This window comes from Rhinopithecus bieti, unplaced genomic scaffold, assembly GCF_001698545.2.
Source record: "Rhinopithecus bieti isolate Rb0 unplaced genomic scaffold, ASM169854v2 scaffold_36409, whole genome shotgun sequence".
NCBI lineage: Eukaryota > Metazoa > Chordata > Mammalia > Primates > Cercopithecidae > Rhinopithecus > Rhinopithecus bieti.
In genome coordinates, this window is record NW_016815181.1 from 202012 (window position 1) to 215185 (window position 13174).

The 13174-nt window shown below is 40.1% G+C and overlaps 1 pseudogene; it reads left to right on the forward strand.

Annotated features, from left to right (window-relative positions):
* Positions 1–10110: 10110 nt before the first annotated feature.
* LOC108515854 (elongation factor 1-alpha 1 pseudogene) lies at positions 10111–11681 on the forward strand (annotated as a pseudogene).
* The last annotated feature ends 1493 nt before the right edge of the window (positions 11682–13174 follow it).

The window sequence follows — 13174 nt, forward strand, 5'->3', positions numbered from 1 at the left end:
CTAAGGCCTAACAAACAGGCACAGGTGGGGCAAAAACAGATTTTGAGGTGGGATCAATCCACTTTTAATTCCTGGGGTTCCATAAGGAAAACAGAGGTCTCTCCCCTCATGTGTGCATTAAAAGTGGCAAGTCAAAATGGAGAAAAATAATTTAGTCAACTGAAAAACAATTTTTTTCTAGCAAAACAAAGTCCAAGAAAAGAAAAACGTAAAGTTCTTTTAAATCTACCTATAATTTGGATATCCATTTTTAATTAAGCTGAGCACTCCTTAAAAAAATCCTTTTAACTCCCTTACTATCTGACTCTAGCTGTGCCAAGTGGCCAATATTTATGGCTTTCAAATTTTGTTAAAGGCTCAGAGAAGGGAAAATCCAAGGTGGTTCGTGGAGGGGAAGAGAATTAACAAATAGCAGAGGTCGCACAGATATCAAACCAGAAAGGAGTCATTCCCTAAGCTGGGATTGAACCCAGGGCCACCATTGTAAAATGACAGAGCCTAGAACAAAGAATTGCCTGGTGGTTGCAGGTCTTGGTTTCAAGGACTTAAAAATGGAGGCCTGCAGCAAAGTCTGACCATACAGAAAATCAGGCAAAGCACACCAGATTGGCTACAGCTTAAGGCCAACCTCACAAATCCTTCCTTACAATTAAAACTCTACAGAAAATATAAACAGTAATCCTCATCATTCCCGGCCCAGCAAAACGTCTTCCAAAAGGAAAAAAAAACAAGCCTCTCTTAAAAGTCAACTACTGACAGGGTAGAGAAAAGAAAAGACGCCTGGGGAAGACCCTCTTATTCTTATGCAAATGGTTCCTCTTGGCGAGGGGAAGGGGTGGCTCTGTGGACGCGGGGCAGGGAGCACAGGTCAGCCTACTGCTGGGCACCCTGGGGCCATGCATTCCAGTTCTGGCCGGGAGGGGAGCTGAGGAACCCACATTTCCCAATTCATCCCGCTCCTGCAGCCGTTGGGGTGGGGTGGTGTGCAGTTTCCTCTAACTTCAGAAGAGGTCCCAGGAGAAAATGACATAGAAACCAAAGGAAAAAAAAAATGGTTTGCATAGTACTCACCCTTCTTCAAGCTCCACGGCCGGACGCCAAAAATGTTGTAGAAAAAACTAGGTTCTTGTCATACAACCAGTGAAAGTTAGGCACACAGACACTTTGACGGGTGAGGGGGAATGGAATTTATTGGATGAAAAGGAAAAAATATAAGAAAAAGGTAAACAGGAACCCACAGCAAAGCGAGAGAGAGCCCTGCTAGCAGGTTTCCTGCCTCACAGATTGAATCTCAGGTTACCACACAGGAACTGGAGAGGCCAGGCTCCTCCCCCCTGCAAAGCCTTCAAGAGGCTCCAGCCTGTCCCCTCCAGTGCGCAGGTGGGCATTATTCAGAAAGAATCAGTCGGGAAAAGGGTGGGCTTCATCTGGGACCGGCAGTTTGGTTTTTCAGCCTTCAAGCTGTTTTAGGCTTGACGGCGGGGTTTTTCCGGGGACCCTTGGCTGCCTCCTGTCTCTATCACTCACACAGGCTGAGGGTAGGCCAAAGTTCAGGGACCTGGGGAAGGGAGAGAATCTTAACCAAACTTTGGTTAACAGGCATTTTGCTCCCATTGATCGGTAGGAACAAAATAGATAACCAATTATTGGGCAAAAAACAGAAATTTTTTGAAGGTTCTGTGTCTGGCTTTGTCATAGATAAACAAGGGGGCGTCAGTGAGTCTTAACTAAGTTATAAGGAGAAGGGTGGTTCTTTGTAGTAAGTAAGCACTTTCTTGGAACACAAAGAGTGGAGGAATACTTTAACCTTCTCTGTTTTCCAGGAGAACAAGAAAAATTTACCATTGTCACTACATTACTTGATTCTCTCAGTTTTTTGTTGCAAGAAGACTGAACTTGAACTTCCTCACACAGGTGTTAATCTGTATTGCCACAGGCTAATATTTTCTACCCAACTATTTATCCTACTTGTTCCAACCCATCATTCAACAAGCAACTTACATCTCTGAACTGGGTGCTGTTTCCTAATCCCCGAACACAGATAGGTGATTTGCCATGTATTTCCATTGACAATGTTGAATTTTACCGGAGCCCTGTGCTCCTGGAAAATAGTAACAATTAAGAAATCCTCCCTCACATTTGTGTTCCTGGAATTTGCTTATTGCAAGGAACCACCCTTCCCATCAGAAATTAGAAATGACTCATAGACGCTCCCGTTGTTTTCTTATGGCAAGACAAAAGCCATCTGTGTTAATCAGGGTTCTCCAGAGAAACAGAACCAATAGGAAGGGTAGATAGATAGACAGATGATAGATAGATAGAGATATGAGGAGATTTATTATGTGAGTTGTCTCACATGATTATGGAGACTGAGAAGTCCCAAAATATGCCATCCACAGGCTAGAGAACCAGGGAAGCCTGTGACATAATTCAGTCTGATTCCAAAAGGCCTGGGAAACTAAGAGGGCTGCTAGTGTAAGTCCCAGAGTCCAAAGACCTGAGAACCTGGAATCCTAATGTCAGAAGACAGGAAAAGATGAATGTTGCACCTTCAAGAGAGAGAGAGAATTGGCCTTTCCTCTGCCTGTTTTTCTATCTGGGCTCTCAATGGATTGACGGATGCCTGCCCACATTGGTGAGGGTAGATCTTCCTTAGCCTATTTTAAAATATATTTTACTTGTACCTCAGCACTTACTCAGATTATTGATTCAAATGCCAATCTCTTCCGAATATACTCTCATGAACATATCCAGAAATAATGCTTTACCAGCTGCCTGAACATCCCTTAACCCAGTCAAGTCGACATCTAAAATTAACTATCATAGCCTCCAGATTCCCATTCTTTGTTTCATGAATAGTGGAACTGTTTGTCCCCATTGGTCAATAGGAACAAAATGCCCATCAATCTGACTTGAGAAAACTTTAGTTGAGCTTCTCTCCTTTCCCCAGGCCCCTCAACTTTGAGCTCATGTTATACTGGAGTAGTACTGGTTACAGTAGGTAACTAGTCAGGCATAAACAGGGCAGGAGAGGGCTCCCCCACATATACCACTAGGAAAGTCAGGTGACCATCAGATGATGGTCAGGCAGTTGTTAACTGTTTCTCTAAAATAATAATTTGTCACAGCCGGGACCAGGGACAGGAAGTCTTCCTATATTGATAGGAAACACTTAAAACTGGGGATCGGCAGCTTCCTGATAAGATCTCAGGAGTTGGGTGAATGGGCTCAAGCATGCATGTTATGAGGCAAAATGGCAGAGTATGGCCTTCCAAGGACATTCCACAGGTAAAGAGACAAAGCCTCAAGTCAGTATGCCTACAACTCCAATAAACACATTGCACATGCAGGCGGCCCACCCCAAGGGAAGAATAAAGGGAAAAGGGATGCAAGACACTGGAAGTAGGCCAGCATATAAAACCCTAAATCAAAAGGTCAAACCACGCACTTGTCCTTCAGGTTGCCTGCTCGGGCCTCTTCCTTTTATTGTTACTCTAAAGCTTTTTAATAAACTTTCACTCCTACTCTGAAACTTGCCTCAGTCTTTCCTTCAGTCTTATGCCCCTCAGTCAAATTCTTTCTTCTAAGAAGGCAAGATTTGAGGTTGCTGCAGACCCAGATGGACCTGCTACCAGTAACAGTACTATTAAGTAAATTCTATCTTTGCCACCTTTAATTAGTATCCAGCTTCATTTTTCTTTAACTATGAGAGACTGCTTTACCCGGAGGTCAGTCTATCTTAGGAAGGACCACTAAGAGGGGGATGTGTGCTGGCTCTGGCTGAGGGTGGACCAAAGTTGAGGGCATTTCAAAGGGAGAACAAAGGAGTAGTAAGGGGAAATGACTTGGGCAGGGGATGGGATAGGGATGGAGTTGAAGGGGCTTGAACAAAGTTAGAGACGTGAAAAATTACAAAAAGCAGGTAAGGGTGTTGGTCAATGTCAATGCAGTTAGGCCATCTGTGTTTACTAATTGACACATACCTAAATTAGGCCTGTCTTCCCACAGACACTAGGAGACAGGGGCTCTCGCCTTCCCGATGATTATATTTCAAAGGAATGGCTCTCAGATCATGAGAAAGATGTTCCTGGGTTGTAGAAGATACATATGTGTCTCAAAGGGACAGAAAAAGGGTTTGCAGTGTACGTTATTTTTAAAGTAAATCCTTCTAAGAAAAGGGAGGTCAGGGGCCTGTAGTTAGTTTTGGGTTGGAACATTCAGGAAAATTTTTTGGCAGCATTGAGCTTTCTCATGAGGGAACTTATGGGTGCTAGGGTCATCATCCTAAAGACATGGCCTTGAGCTGTTAGACACTAGACTAGTGTTTGTTCAAGTCTCTTGGTATGGAGGGGGAGAGATAGATAAAATCGTTTGTGCTGAGAGTATACAGCTTTCATAGAACAAAGTTGAGGCCCAGTTAAGAATGGTCAGAGTAGCCTGAGTAACTTTTGGTCAAGAAGATAGTCTTTGCTATGATGTACTGTCAGATCATACCACATCCACACACTCATCCTACTCCCCAGTACTGTTTTTTTTCTAGACTTGTTCACTTCTCCCTACAAAAGTAAAGCCCTTTTCTGCCTGGCTTTTGAGATGCTTGCAGAGGTCAGCATATTCCCCGTTGTAATAGCCATCCACTTCTTCTGTCGTAGTTCTTGTCCACCATCTTGCAATAATCCTTTGGAATAAAGCCTGGGTTTATTTTTTATTTGACATCATAGCACTCGATAATTATCATCTTGTATTGTAACTACTTGTTTCATGTCTGTCTTACTGTAAACTCCGTAAGAACAAGGACCATGTCTGTTACCCAGTGTTTAGTGTAGCATGTAGTATCAAATAGGTGTTCAATAAATATTTATTGACTGAAGCACTTATGAAAAGATTCTGTATTGAGAATGTATTTATAATTATGATACTATATACAGAGTTATGTCATTCTCCTCTGTATATTGACCTCATTATCAAATATGAAGGTTTTTAAGGGGAAGGGGGAAAATAATGGTGCTAGTAATTTCCTTTGCTAAAGTTTACCTCCTTCAGTCACTGAAGAAGAACAGAGACTGATAGTATTACCTTTCTTTTTTTTTTGTAGAAATATGAACCTTCCCTTTATAAATTGTAGAGAAGAAAAAAGTTTTCTGCTATCCTCCTACGTTCAGGCCCTGGGACCTGTAAATTAAGCTGACAAAAGCCATATGAGCAAAAGAAAAGGCATGCAGTTGTGAAGCCCGAGTGTCTGAAATAGGTCTCAGGTTAATTTAGAAAGTTTATTTTGCCAAGGTTGAGGACACATGCCTGTGACACAGCCTCAGGCGATCCTGACGACATGTGCCCAAGGTGGTCAGAGCACAGTTTGGCTTCGTACATTTTAGAGAAACATGAGACATCAATCAATGTATGTAAGATGAACATTGGTTAGGTCTGGAAAGGCAGGACAACTGGAATCGGGGAGGGGCCTTCCAGGTCGCAGGTAGATAAGAGACAAATAGATGCATTCCTCTGAGTTTCTGATTAGCCTCTGTCTCCAAAGGAGGCAATCAGATATGCATTTATCTCAGTGAGCGGAGGGGTGACTTTAAATAGAATGGGAGGCAGGTTTGCCCTGAGCAGTTCCCAGCTTGACTTTTTTCCTTTAGCTTAGTGATTTGGGGGCTCCAAGATTTATTTTCCTTTCGCAGTTTTTATTAAAGCTGATATTTTTATGTGGGTGAAGGCCTCACAGAAAACAAGTAAAAACTCAAAGAAGCAATTAGACTTGGGGGCTTATGCCATTTTAACAAAAGGAAATACATTGTAGACAACTGACTAGACAAGGAAAAGTGAGTTTCGTTTTCTAAGAGTGATAAATTGTGGGAAAGTGGTTAGGAAATAGAGTAACTAATGGAAGATAAAGCTTGTCTTAGTAAGATTGGTTTATGCAGACTTAGCATTAACTATTATGTGTTAAGTGTTGCTCTCCCCTTTCTCGTTCAGGGAGGGCACCTTTTTAATGGAAAATTTATTCCTTGCTTTTAGGCAGATAGGGGAGAACAGAAAGCTCTTCCTGCATCTACTGTTTCTCAGTTTCCTTCAGCTCAAAATCATCTCTATGCCAAAGTGGCTTATTTTAAAGTGGAATATTCTGATCTTCTTCACGATCCTTGGCCATTTATAAAAGAAAGAATTTGAGGATTTTTGTTTTGAGATCTAGTTTGTTGTTATTTCTTTTGATCAACCTGAAGATAGTTTTCATTTGTTCCTATATTTTAAAAGTAAGTTAAAAAGGTAAAATTTATGTTTTATTTTCCATTGTTTCCCACTGGAATAGACTACACACTTAACTGTACACTTTGGTAAATTGTTCAAATTAATCCCAATGATTATATTTAAGGTAAAGACCTATTTGCTGAATATTTAGCAGCCCACTAAAATCATTGATCTCATTGATATCATGGCTCAGTTTCCAGAGTGAGATTGATAATTAACAATGTAGATTAGTTGCTACAGGCGGGATCTTTGTGTGTTGATATGCTGGCTTTCAGCTCTCTTTTTAAGAGTGCTAATCACATTTGCATACTTTTTTCATCGTGAAGACTTTTATTGCTGTCTATAAACTTTGAAAATATCTTGAGCATAGCAGCAACTGTGCTCAATTGTTCATAGTCTTAGTTCCTTCGCACTTTAATTGTTAAATGAAAGCAGTATTGCTGAACAGAAAAGACATACCTCAATTTGAAGAAAAAGAAAGACACTTGTATTTTGAAAGTAGCCAAATCTGAAATAATGTAAAAGATTTATAAGCAAATGGAATGAAGCTGCTTTGTGATTTAAGCTTTACAAAGGATAGCAACTAGAATTATTCAATATGAAGGTCAAGCTCAAGAAGCAGTGTTCACTTTTTAAAACAAATTTCTAGTTAACATGGCAAATATAAATACAGCACAATACAAGGGCAGAAGGAGGGGAGTGTCACAAGAATGCCTACACTGTTTTTATAATCACAGCTGGCAATGTTTACCTAACTTCTAATCCAGTTAGTCAACCACTGTATTTCTATGTGAGCAAGATGATGTAGATTATTGAAAATATTCTATATGCCAAAATAAAGCCAACAGACTCATGAGAAATAGTTTTGACTAGGTTTATTTGATTTGGCAGAAAACAAAGAAAATGACAGCAAGATTTGAGTGGGTAGTTTGAGACTTAGTTTTCCTACAAAAATATGGCAATTAATGTATTTTATTAGTACATTACAATGATTCCAGTAAAATTTTTCATGACATAGCCAAGCATGGCTCAAGTATCTATAGTGGCTTAGGACAGACTGCAAAATGCATAGACCCTCTGGTGACTGAGACGGCTTCAGGTTCTGCCAGACCACCAAGCAGAGATATAGTTACAGAATACATTATTGTATGCCCAGAGAAGGAATCAGTAACAGAGAAAGAGAGAGAATAATGGGATATCCCTGTAGATGGTCAAAGCACATTGATTCGAGTGATATTGTATGATCAAAGCTAGGAGGTGTGCAGCATTCCAGGAAGTCTACCGTAACATTAGAGGGTTCACGGGCTATAGGCAAATCCCAGGGATGAACATTACTGATAAGACAAAGAAGTCCCCAGTCCTATAGAGATCTGAGTAATGGGCTATAGAAGAGGAAAAACCTTTTTCCCCCTACCTATTTTAGGTTCATTGGCTGGGACCTGTGAATTAGACTGACAAAAGATAAATTAGCAGGAGAAAAGCAAACAACGATTTAATTAACATGTGCCCCATATATACACATCGAGCAACAGACACTAATGATGTGAAACTCAAAGGGATGGTTAAAATGTGGGCTTATATAACATCTTAACAAAATAAAAATAAATATTTAGAGAAGTGGCAAAACAAAGAAAAAGGACTTCGAGTTTCTAGGAAAGTAAATTTGGGGAAGGTAAATACATGGGGAAACTAATGGAAGATAAGGGCTAGTTAGTAACATTTGTTATGAAGATTCATCTTGGGGTGTCCCTAGGCTGCTGAGGGTCTAGAGTTGTCTGTGATGATTAATTTCAATTTTTCTTGGTTGAGTGGTGAGGGGAGACACCTTTACAAATTTATACCCTGCTTTTAGGCAAATAGGGGCAGGGCAGAGAGCTTTTGTATCTTGTTATCTACTTCTTCCCAATGGCTTTTGCCTCAAGAAAATACTTAAGTCAAAGTGGCACATTTTGGGGTGGTATATTTTGCTACTCTTCAAGGTTTATTAACAAGACTCAAGGAAATAGCAGAAGCCTGTTTTCAGAATAGAGGCATCTGGTTTACACTGGTCTAGCAGAAATGTCACTCACAGCTGAGAGATGGGCTGGAAAGACTTCATTACCTTCTGATTAAGGACAGGATTAAGGACAGGATTGGTCCTCCACTGTAAACTGAGGTTAATCAGTGCAGTTGTGGTGTGATTAAGGACAAAAAAAGTGAGACAAGGTCAGTGACATTCAGAGCCAGGAAACAAACTTCAAGAATTCAGAGTAAAGTCGAGCAAAGGATGCCTTTAATTTGTTGGAATTCATTATCTGGTATTTCATGAAAAAGATGTGAATGCTTTGAACATAGGTAGAGGGCAGCCTTTTCACCTGCACTCTCAATTGCATTGCCACTTACTGGCTCATGGACAATTAAGGTGTCATTTTTCTCCCTTTGTTAAATCTGTTTCTTTCCGTCATTACCAGATCATTTCCATCATTATGCACACATGTGGCAATATCCCACTTCGACACAATTCTCCTTCAATGTTACATCTCTTTGAGATACTTTTAATTTCCTTTGCTCCCCGTTTAGCAAAACTGCCTTAAAACTCTCAGTACTCACTGTCTTTACTTCATCACCTTCTGTTATCTCCTGAACTCACACTAGTCAGGTTTTTATCGCCGTCACTCCATTGAAGTAACTCTTGACAAGTTTACCAATGATTTCCATGTTCCTAAATCCCACACTCAATTCTCAGTCCTCATATTATTTTCCTATAAGCTGCGTTTCACATAATTTGATCATTTACTCCTTGGTTTCTGTCTCCTTCCCTTTTGGCTGCTTTTTCTTGGCATACTTTGCTTGATCATCCTTATTATCCAGATATCTTGAGTGCTGGAACGCCCGGTGACTTAGTTCTAGAATTTTTTCCTTATATTTTCTTATTGTAAGACATGCGACTTTCTGCTTGAGGACTTTCTCTGGCCACAGGAGTGTGCTCCACCTGTAACTTGGGTGGGCTGTCACTGAAATTTAGTACCGTTAGAGCAGCCCTTAATCAATAATTGACAGAAATTAGTGGATAAATATCCCGACTTCTTTACTCCTTGGGAGAGATGACATTAGGACATGTTCTATAGTTTCTTGGAATTCTCCTTCAGCTTGATGGAGCTTCAGTTGCACACAGAAGTAACCTTTTTGTTTATTAATGCACGCTGTATTGGCTTTCTTTCCTTTTCTGTCTCACTTCTCTGTTTTCCATTTGGTGCTTCCTGGGGTCACCTCTTGTTTAAAATTGGGCATTTAAACTTGGGCATTAAACAGATTCTGAGACAGAGATGTGTGTGCAAGAGGTTTATTGGGGAGTGATCTCAGGAATGACATTAGTAAGGTTGTGAGAGAAACAGAATTGGTCACAGTGAGAAGCCAAACTACAATGCAAAAGAAACACAGGTATTAGCTGACTCTGTGCGGAGCTTTATAACTAGGATGTCCTTCAGAGTTGAGGCAAAAGGGTCACGGGCTTGTATCTTGCATAGACCAGTCATTGTATGCAACTTGTCTCTGGGAAGGGGCTATAACCTAGACAAGATAGCTCTTATTGGCTAAGGGCAATTTTCAGAGAAGGACTCAGCTGTGAGCCATCTGCAGCAATACTCCTGACAACTGGGAAAATGAACAAGAAGGGATGCTAATGGATCGGCAAAATTCACTACATTTTATCCCTGTGATGCTTGAATTTAATTGTTTCATATGGTAAGTTTGCTCATCTCGGGAAAGCTCCTTCAGGATTCAGGTTGCTCTATGTGGTATTATAAAAAATGTATTTGGCTTTTTAGCAATGGGTTTGCCACCAGAACACAGGTGTCATGAAAAGCACACCTAAAAGCCAAAATGGGAAAGGAAAAGGCTCATATCAGCATCATCATCATTGGACATCAAGATTCGGGCAAGCCCACCACTACTGGCCATCTGGTGGACAAAAGAACCATTGAAAACTTTGAGGAGTCTGCTGAGATGGGAAAGTGCTTTTTCAAGTATGCCTGGATCTTAGATAAACTGAAATCTGAGTGTGAATGTGGTGTCACCATTGATATCACCCCGTGGGAATTTGAAATGAGCAAGTACTACATGACTTACTGATGCCCCAAGATACAGAAACTTTATCAAAAACATGATTACAGGCACATCTTAGGCTGACTATTCTGTCCTGATGCTTGCTGCTGGTGTTGGTGAATTTGAAGCTAGTATCTCCAAGAATAGGCAAACCTGTAAGCATGCCCTTCTGGCTTATACACTGGGTGTGAAACAATTAATGATTTGTGTTAACAAAATGGATTCCACTAAGCTACCCTGCAGTCAGAAGAAATATGAAGAAATTATTAAGGAAGTCTGCACTTACATTAAGAAAATTAGCTGCATTCTTGGAAGAAGTGGCATAGGTACAAAAAAAGAAAAAAGAAAACAAAATTGGCTAGAACCCCAACACAGAAGCATGTGTGCCAAGTTCTGGCTGGAATGGTGACAATATGCTGGAACCAAGTGCTTAGCATGCCTTGAATCTAGGGATGAAAAGTCACCTGTAAAGATGGCAATGCTAATAGAATCATGCTGCTTGAAGCTCTGGACTGCATCCTATCACCAACTCATCCAACTGACAAGCCCTTTTGTCTGCCTTTCCAGAATGTCTATAAAATTGATGGTATTGTTACTGTCCCTGGTGGCCAAATGGAGGCTAGTATTCTCAAACCTGGCATGGTGGTCACCTTTGCTCCAGTCAGTGTTACAACTGAAGTGAAGTCTGTTGAAATGCATCATGAAGCTTTGAGTGAAGTTCTTTCTGGTGACAATTTGGGCTTCAATATCTAGAATTTGTCTGTTAAGATGTTCATCATGGCAACATTGCTGGTGACAGCAAACATAATCAATCAATTGGCTTCAGTGCTCCGGTGATTATCCTGAACCATCCAGGTTAAGTCAGTGCTGGCTATGACCCTGTACTAGATTGTCACACAGCTCACATTGCTTGCAAGTTTGCCGAGCTGAAGGAACTGATTGATTGCTGTTCTGATAAGAAGCTGGAAGATGGCCTTATATTTTAGAAGTCTGGCGATGCTGCTATCATGGATATGATTCCTGGCAAGCCCACGTGTGTTGAGAGACTGTCCTCCTCTGGATTGTTTTGCTGTTTGTGGTATGAGGCAGACAGTTGCTGTGGATGTCATCAAAGCAGTGGACCAGATTGCTGTTGAAGCTGGCAAGGTCACCAAATATTCCCAGAAAGCTCAGAAGGCTAAACGCATATTATCTCTAATACCTGCCACCCCAGTCTTAATCAGTAGTAGAAGAATGGTCCCAGAACTGTTTGTTTCAATTGACCATTTAATAGTAAAAGACTGGTTAATGATAACAATGCATCATAAAACCTTCAAAATAAAAGGAGAATGTTTTACGGACCATTTTGGGTTTGCTTATTTTTATTTTATTTTTTTGCATGTGGCAGTTTTAAGTTATTAGTTTTAAAATCAGTACTTTTATTTTCTTTTTTCTGACTTTTATTTTTTAAGTTCAGAAAGTGTATGTGTGGATTTGTTACATGGGTGAATTGTGTGCCATGGGGATTTGATGTACAGATTATTTTGTCCCCCAGGCAATGAGCATAGTACCAGATAGGTAGTTTTTGATGCTCATCCTCCTCCCACCCTCCACCTTAAGTAGGCCCAAGTGTCTATTGTCTATTGTCCCCTTCTTTGTGTCCATGTGTACTCAGTGTTTAGCTTCCACTTGTAAGTCAGAACATGCAGTATTTGGTTTTCTGTTCTTTTGTTAGTTCATTTAGAATAATGGCCTCCAGCTCTATTGATATCAATGCAAAGGACATGATTTCATTCTTCTTTATGGCAATGTAGAATTCTGTGGTGTACATGCATCACATTTTCTTTATCCACTCCACCACTGATGGTTGTATAGGTTGCTTTCATGTCTTTGCTATTGTGAATAGTGCTGGGATGAATATAGGCATGCATGTGTCTTTGTGGTAGAACAATTTAATATTCTTTTGGGTTTATACTCAGCAATAGGATTGCTGGATCAAATGGTATTTCTGTATTAAATTATTTGAGAAATTTCCAACTGCTTTCCACAGTGGCTAAATTAATTTACATTCCCACCAGTGGTGTATAAGTGTTCCCTTTTCTCTGCAACCTTGCCAGCATCTGTTATTTTTTGTTTTTAATAATAGCCATTCAGACTGGTGTGAAATGGTATCACGTTGTGGTTTTGATTTGCATTGCTCTAATGATTAGCAATGTTGAGCATGTTTTCATATGCTTGTTGGCTGCATCTATTTTGTCTTTTGAGAAGTATCTGTTCATGTCCTTCGCCCGTTTTTTAATGTTTTTTTTTGTTGTTGTTGTTTTGCTGTTAAGTTCCTTATAGATTCTGAATATTAGAACTTCGTCAGATGCATAGTTTGCAAATATTTTATCCCGTTCTGTAGGTTGTATGTTTATTCTGTTGATAATTTCTTTTGTTGTTCAGAAGCTCTTTAGTTTAATTAGGTCTCACTTGTCAAATTTTTTTTTTTTTTTATTGCTTTTGTTGTCTGCATCATGAAATCTTTGCCAGGGCCTATGTCCAAAATGGCACTTCCTAGATTTTCTTCTAGGTTTTTTGTGGTTTCAGGTGTTACATTTAAGTGTTTAATCCATCTCAAGTTGATTTTTATATATGTTGAAAGGAAGGAATCCAGGTTCAATCTTCTGCATGAGGCTAGCCAGTTATACCAGTACCATTTATTGAATAGGGAATCCTTTCCCCATTGCTTGTTTTTGTCAGCTTTGTTGAAGATCAGATGATTGTAGGTGTGTGGCTTTATTTCAGGGTTCTCTAATCTGTTCCATTGGTCTATGTGTCTATTTTTGTGCCAATACCATGCTATTTTGTTTGCTGTATCCTT